The sequence below is a fragment of the Brachycentrus maculatus genome, unplaced genomic scaffold (genome assembly GCF_059751285.1).
Source record: "Brachycentrus maculatus isolate JH-2025_06_01 unplaced genomic scaffold, ASM5975128v1 h1tg000999l, whole genome shotgun sequence".
NCBI lineage: Eukaryota > Metazoa > Arthropoda > Insecta > Trichoptera > Brachycentridae > Brachycentrus > Brachycentrus maculatus.
In genome coordinates, this window is record NW_028281717.1 from 79,512 (window position 1) to 87,500 (window position 7,989).

The following is a 7,989-nucleotide window of genomic DNA, read 5'->3' on the forward strand; positions in this document are numbered from 1 at the left end:
GTTGTGTCGATACGCCAGCTATTGCGGTACTTGCCATGTATTTTTTCCCCTTTTTTAGACCCTTGCCAGAGCTAACATTACAAAATTGTTACATTTCAACTTCAAGTATGGTCAATAAAAGCAACATTTAGGAATATTCACATTTTTCTGGTTTTTAAATCACATTTCCATATGGTGTACAAAATACATATCACCGGTGCACGTGGAAGTTTTTAGCACTGTAAGGGAAGACATTTTTTCTCCTCTATTTTCCCTTGCACGATGGTCGGGAAGAGATAGTACTTCGGGCCTCTTATGTTGCTCATTTCTCCATTGTTATAGAGCATTTCCATCACTTTAGAGGCATAAAAATGTATCCAATAATATTTTCTTAGGTTATTATTACGTATTAATTATGAATATTTTCAGCATCCCAATTAGAAAATATTTTAAGGTTAATCCAGTGAAAAAGCAATTCAATAAACAAAATTTATTTAGTCTTTTATGTATACATTTTTAGTAACAATAGAAGCACATATGAATCATTATTTTTAGTGACTTGGTTATGTACATATCGCTCACTCCTTTCAAGAACGTCATAAATCAAAAATCGTCAATTTTCAGTTTTTCATATTTTTGGAATGCCCAGAAAATGTACTATATCCCAGCGAAAATGGCATATTTTTAACTTAATATTTACCCGCTACAGGGCAAAAAGTATTGTTTTTGCATTTTGAAGAAAAGGTATTGTTTAATTATTCTTTTAAATATACTTAATATTTTTCAAATGGAGAAAAAACCTTCAGGTTTTACCTAAAAAGATCTGTTGCACAGTAAAAAGTTCAATAAGTGGCTTGATATTTATTTTTAATAGATTGTATTATATTTTTAAACATTAAAAACGTTCTCCTGAAAAAACAAGATTTTTGATTTATGACGTTCTTGAAAGGAGTGAGCGATATTAGGAATGTAAAGTAGTTAGTAGAATTTCATCATCCGTCTGAATAAGTTATTAAATAACTTAAAAAGGATACCAATACAAAAATATCTTTAATAATATTAACACGTTGTCGGGACACGCATAAAAAGGTTTTTTCTTAATTGTGCGCAGGAAGCGGGTTACGTATAAAAACATTTTTTTTCGGATTGTCTTGTTGATTTTTTGCGAGGCACATATATATACAGGTTTGAATGTAAGCGCGAAATACCACATCACAACCGACGATTCAACTGATAACATCAAATGGAAACACTATATTATTCTGAGAAATAAAAAGACTTCCAACCAACTAGTTTCAGCAATAACCTGTTCCCGTAACTAGTTGGTTAGTAAAAATGTGAGTGGATCAAAAAACAAAGTCTTTTTATTTCTCAAAATAATATATCAATATGATCCACAACGTTAATGCTTTCAATATTCAAAACGGAAACACGCTACACTATTCAGGGTCAGGTATCAGACTGTCAACAGCAGTGAAAGTTCATAAACATCTGAAGCTAAATTACTTTGTCGGTTCTTCTCTAGCCTTCTGTTCTCCACTGGTGGATATAGGCCTCTTCTGTGTCCCTCCATTTCCATATTTAGTTATTTTATTGTAATGTTGGTCATCTTGCATGTTCAATTGTTTTACAGTGCTGGTGTTTATACGTATTTTGAATTAATAGTTATGTTTATATTTGATAAACTATGAGAAGGAAATATTTTTATCTGTATGTGTATCTGACAATAATTGTGTTATACGCTAATAGGTATGGTAAATACTACACAGAAACTTTCATCTTGATGATTTATACACAAATGTAATTTTTTTTTAAAATACATAAAAAAAACACCCGCTCCTGGCACTAACAAGAGCGGAGATCTGCCCGACAACAATGTGTTAATTAAGCATAAAAACATACTAAGTCGTTTTCAGTAACGTGAAATATGTGTAAAAATAGACTCTTAATCTACTATTTACTTCTGAATTGAGCATCACTAAAAATAATGCGTTACTTTTATTATTACATTTAAATTAAATATTTGCTGTTTATCGTGGCAAAAAACTATAGTTTTTAATAATAACACTCAACTTTACTTATCAAAGTTAATAATTTTGAATCAAATCCTAATAATAATTGCTTTATATTGATAATAAAAAATAAAGTTTTTTGTTGACATTAAAAAAGTAATAAAAAAAAGGAATTTTTATACAATTTTTTTGCCTAAATAACATTAGATTAGATACACTATTGTATTTCACCTTGGCAATATAATATGTGCCAAAAAACGCAAATTATCTTTTTAAAATGAAAATAAAATTTTATTTTAAAAATTAGTACCAAAAAAATTTTTAGGAAATTTTTAGATGAAATCACGTGTTTTGCCAGAGTTTTCCAATTCTTGTCCTAAGAGAATGAGCAAATCTTGATGAGCATCCATCAAATGTAGGATGAACCAATCTCCCACTCTAAACTTGCTTGTAATATTAAAATGTGATGCTTGGGTGCTAATTTAGCCTGCGCCATTATGACGTAAGCTCTGAGACACGGGCATAGTAACACAAGAATGCGCTACAGAACAGCCAGGGTAGATATGATGGCGAGAACCAAATGAAAGCAAATATCTTTTCATTTATTATATTTACCGGTAGGACGCGCAAGAGATCGAAGTTTTGTACGGTACCGGAGCTTCCGTAGAAATGGAACAGCACTTGGTGACTTTGGGAAACGCTTGCTCCATTGGATCGATGATTTTAGGGTCATATGGGTTCTGGTAAAAGGCGGCCACTGCAGAACCGTACCCGGCGAATAATCCACCAAGAAACTTATCCAATAAAACGATTTGGAATACCTGGTAATCATTGAAATATTCAGTGTTGCACATCATTTTTGCACCATATCACACACTGTATAAGGATTTTCATATGTAAACAATGTTCGTCCGCCTCCGTAGTGTAATGGTCAGCACGCTCGGCTACCGTTCTGGAGGTCCCGGGTTCGATTCCTAGGGGGGTTCAAATAAATATAAGTGATTTCTTCACTGTAATATTTATTCAATACTACACTGGACTGGTACCTGAAGCTGAGGGCTGATCACCCTTCCTTCATGTGTATACGATCAAGATAACACTGCGGTATATCACGCAGTGCCCTATGCACCATTGGGGTGCGGATAAGGGTTTACATACACGTACATACAATTATTCTGCCATATCTAAATACCTGAAGACAAATTTGCCGAGCATTCCTTTGAAAGCTGCATTTGTTTATTTGTCGCTCGACATTCTATACTGTCAACGTGGCAAAAACATGACGTATAGGAAGCGAAATAGACTGAATGTAAGTCACATAGAATATTGGCAATCGGAATATGTTTTATCAACGGTACCAATAATGTTACAATCGAGATATTGAATGCCGATATGTAACGAATTGTAGTACAGTGGTTAATGTTGCAGACTTTGAGCCAAAGTTTCTAGGTTGACTCTACTCTACAACAACTTGGATAACTATTTTGTTTATAATTAGGACCAAAAATAAAATATCAAATTTAACAAGAAATCGAATACTTTTTTACAACGAAAAAAGCATACCAATATATATTTTTTAAAACTAACAAAAAAACTTATTCCAAAAATAAATCATTAAAGGATGGGCTGAAAAAGCATAATTTGGTATACTTATCACTCTTAGACCCTTAAAATAGCAGTAAAATGAAGTAATACATACAACATTACAAAGATTCAGCAACTCGCAGACAGTAAGTTGGTAGGCATACAGGTTCCTGGTGTAGAGATTGGTGTTGATGAGGTGCCTTATCACCTGCAGTTTGCGCTCCTCATCCCATGTGTCTGGTAAAACTGTCGATCCTAATATTGGAAGTATAAGAGTAAATAAAAAAAACGTATCATGTAACAATGTTATTTTTTTGTGGATATTTCATGATTAAACATCATTAGAATGTACTAAAATCAATTGATTTTTTTTAGATTTTCAGTTGTTCAGTTGCTACTGTAGTAGTTTCGGTCACCATTACATGGCCTATCTTCAGGATGCTACACCACCAAAATTATGTGATATTTGAACATTTTAATTTTACAATTACTTAATATAATACCATAGCACTCTAAAAATGGGCCTTTTTATGGTGGCTGAAATATAATTGATAGAGTATATTAACCCAGAAAAATGGTATAAGTATTATCATCTGTAACAGAATATGATGTGAAATTGGGATTCGTAAATAATAATTACATTCTTGGATCTCTAAAAGAATCGTGTTATGAAAAAACTTTTTTTTTTTTTCAAAGATTATTTGCGTGTTTTTTTATGAGTTTTGAGTATCGACATATTTAAATATTTGGTATAGTCTCTTGCAATATACTCACGTAAACCTTCAGTAAGGGTCTTGATCTTCCCTCCCTCCCATAACTTCCAAAGGCCATGGGGCAAGTAGAAGAATGCGGCTTGCAGGGGCAAAATCAGACATACCCACTGGTAATACTGGTGAACGATCTCTTCATCTCCTTCCTTCTTCGGTCCTACCCCAGGATGGGCCATGTGTTTACCTACTTCACCTAATCACAATATAAGAGGGTATTACTCGCAAAATTTTAACTCTCCAGTAAAGGAGTTTCTGGGATATACAAGAAAAACTATTAATCATTTTGTATAAATAAAAAAATAATGTTTTTTCTTAACATTTATAAGAAAGTAAGTAAATATAGTTTTTTTCATGTTCAATTTTTTTTATACAGAAGGATAGTTAGAGAATTAGAATTATAATTTATATTTAAAGCACTAACTTTGTGTTAAGAATGAATAATAAATTATTGAATTGTTTAATAGTAGATAAAAATGTGCAAAATAATTACCAACGAGATGATTTTTCACAGTGGTAGTACCAAAAATCCAGCAAAAGTTGTTCATTTGCCGGTGAACTTTTAGTATTTCCATAATAAAAAAATATTAAAATTAATGAAGGAAGGAACCTACTTTCAATTGATTGTGTAAGAACATAAAGGTCCAGTCATACGCTACCCGGTTCAAGAAATTGATTTATTTTTCAAATATACCATAAAACAACAACGTTTATTGTTGAAATTCCATAATTTATTGTGTCCAAATGATCAGAATATGTCAAATAGATATAGAAAAATAGAATTTCCAAATAATTACAATATGATAAGAATGAATTTTTCTATTTGACCACGGTATTTTTTTTCTCGAATGTTGACGTTGTTAGAATTATAATTAGAAAATTATACCGTTTATTTTTCCAATCATAAATAAAAATGTTGTTTTAATATTATTTATGTTCAAAGATTCAAAAATCAAGTCGTCCTTTTAAAATAAAAGTATTATTTGATATACATCACCACACAAAAACATTCCAGACCAATGGGAAATAAAACTTTCCTGAATTAATTCTGTAATTGGTGGCAATCGAACTCCCGACGCGAGCTTCTCAGTCAAGCATCTACCCAACTGCACCATGGCGCCTGAGAATATTGAAATGTGGAATATGAAGATATTTTATAGTGATTTAGAAAAGAAAGATTATAAAACTTTGCTTTAAGCATTTATTGAATATAAGAGTTGTAGTTCTGACATTACTTCTCTACGATAATGTAATACTTTAAAACAATAATCGTGGTTCATTGATAAAATGATTCAAACTTTTTAACTACGTAGATATTTCATTGGTTTTTCGTGCTTTCAGACCAAACCACAATCCCGGTTCAGGGTGCATGTTGAAAGTATCCTTTGCTAATACAAATGGTATAGTGTAATGGCCCTGCCATTTCTCATTCGCACTTTTATTGTCCTTTTAGAAAGTCGAGGGACTCGTCATTTGCTTGCAATATGTTGTCCGGCTTTTGGTTTGAGATGCGTTCCCATGGCCATAAATCGGTACAGCATTTTATGATTCTCTACCCTAAAGCAAGAGGGTTTTTAAATAGTCTAATTTGGTATTTCGTGAGAGTCGGGTGTAACATAACTTAACAGAGCTGTTTGGAAGCACATGAGTATTGACTGCCGTATTGTTGTTTTTAAATAAACAAATATATAAATAGTCGATACCGTGTTATTATTTAATACTCGCTTCAGTCCAACCTGCCTCCTGACAAAAAGGGGACTAAAGTGTCCTGTTTAATGTGGACGTCATCAAGTGCACGCGTACGCTGATCACAAATTGTCGTCGCGCACGTAGCGCACGCGACGCGACCGTCCATAACATTACAGTGGTGTCAGAATCGTGATCCAGAATCTCGCTAACTACGTCTGCAGCTGTGGTACATCAGCATCAGGGACAACTCGATCAAGTCGACTTCTCAAGTGCATCTGATCCAGCCCAGTCCAGAACTTCGGAAGCCAGTCTCCGTCTTGGTAGAAATGACCAAGAGAACCAGCACCACCACGAAGTCAGCAGCCGTCTTCCTGCAGCTACAACTGTGAGTCTTGTTCGTACTAGCGATAGTACGAACAAGGGAACTTGTCAGGCCTACAGGGCAGAAAGTGTTGTTTTTGCATTTTGAAGAAATTATGTATTTTTCTTTTCAAGACCGTCACAAATTAGTTGTGACTGACCCATCGAGCAGGAACGTTCTTGTCGATTAGTGCAGTGTTGCGCAAAAGGTAAGACCATTTTTAATTTACATACGGTGTTTGAAAATGATGCGGAATGCATCGTAATATTATACAAGGAAGGGTGAACGGCGGGAGTAGCTATGATCGGCTTAATGCCTCGCCGTCTGACATTCGTCGGGGAGTACGAGTGATTGTTTATTCATGTGAGATAACAGAGAGTCGGAGTGATGGATTATTTACAATATTATTTCTGACATTAATTCGACCCTCTCGATGGCTCGTCGGGAATGGCCCGGATCGAGCTCTCAACGCGGTCAAGCGGCCGCGCGTACCCTACACTGCGCGAGTACTACGAGTGGGAGTTAATATATTATATTATACGAGGAGTTATTAATATATAATATAAACACAAGGAAGGGTGAACGGCGGGAGTAGCTATGATCAGCTTAATATAATATATATATATATATATATATATATATATATATATATATATATATATATATATATATATATATATATAATATTATATAAGGAGGGGTGAACGGCGGGAGTAGCTATGAACGGCTTAATGCCTCGCCGTCTGACATTCGTCGGGGAGTACGAGTGATTGTTTATTCATGTGAGATAACAGAGAGTCGGAGTGATGGATTATTTACAATATTATTTCTGACATTAATTCGACCCTCTCGATGGCTCGTCGGGAATGGCCCGGATCGAGCTCTCAACGCGGTCAAGCGGCCGCGCGTACCCTACACTGCGCGAGTACTACGAGTGGGAGTTAATATATTATATTATACGAGGAGTTATTAATATATAATATAAACACAAGGAAGGGTGAACGGCGGGAGTAGCTATGATCAGCTTAATATAATATATATATATATATATATATATATATATATATATATATATATATATATATATATATATATATATATATATATATATATATATATATATATATATATATATATATATATATATAATATTATATAAGGAGGGGTGAACGGCGGGAGTAGCTATGAACGGCTTAATGCCTCGCCGTCTGACATTCGTCGGGGAGTACGAGTGATTGTTTATTCATGTGAGAGATAACAGAGAGTCGGAGTGATGGATTATTTACAATAGATAATATTATTAATTGAATAAATTAATTAATCAATATAAGGTTATTAATGAGAAGGGTGAACCGCGGGAGTAGCTATGATCGGCCTAAGGTTGCCGAATGCCTCGCCGTCTGACATTAATTCGACCCTCTCCATGGCTCGTCGGGAATGGCCCGGATCGAGCTCGCAACGCGGTCAAGCGACGGCGACGCGCGGCAATCGCGACTACCCTACGCTGCGCGAGTACTACGAGTCGGAGTGATGATATATATATATATATATATATATATATATATATATATATATATATATATATATATATATATAT

General features: G+C 34.2%; 1 pseudogene; it reads right to left on the minus strand.

Moving 5' to 3' along the window:
* Positions 1-1,481: 1,481 nt before the first annotated feature.
* LOC148299679 (innexin inx2-like) lies at positions 1,482-4,890 on the minus strand (annotated as a pseudogene).
* Between the last annotated feature and the right edge of the window lie 3,099 nt (positions 4,891-7,989).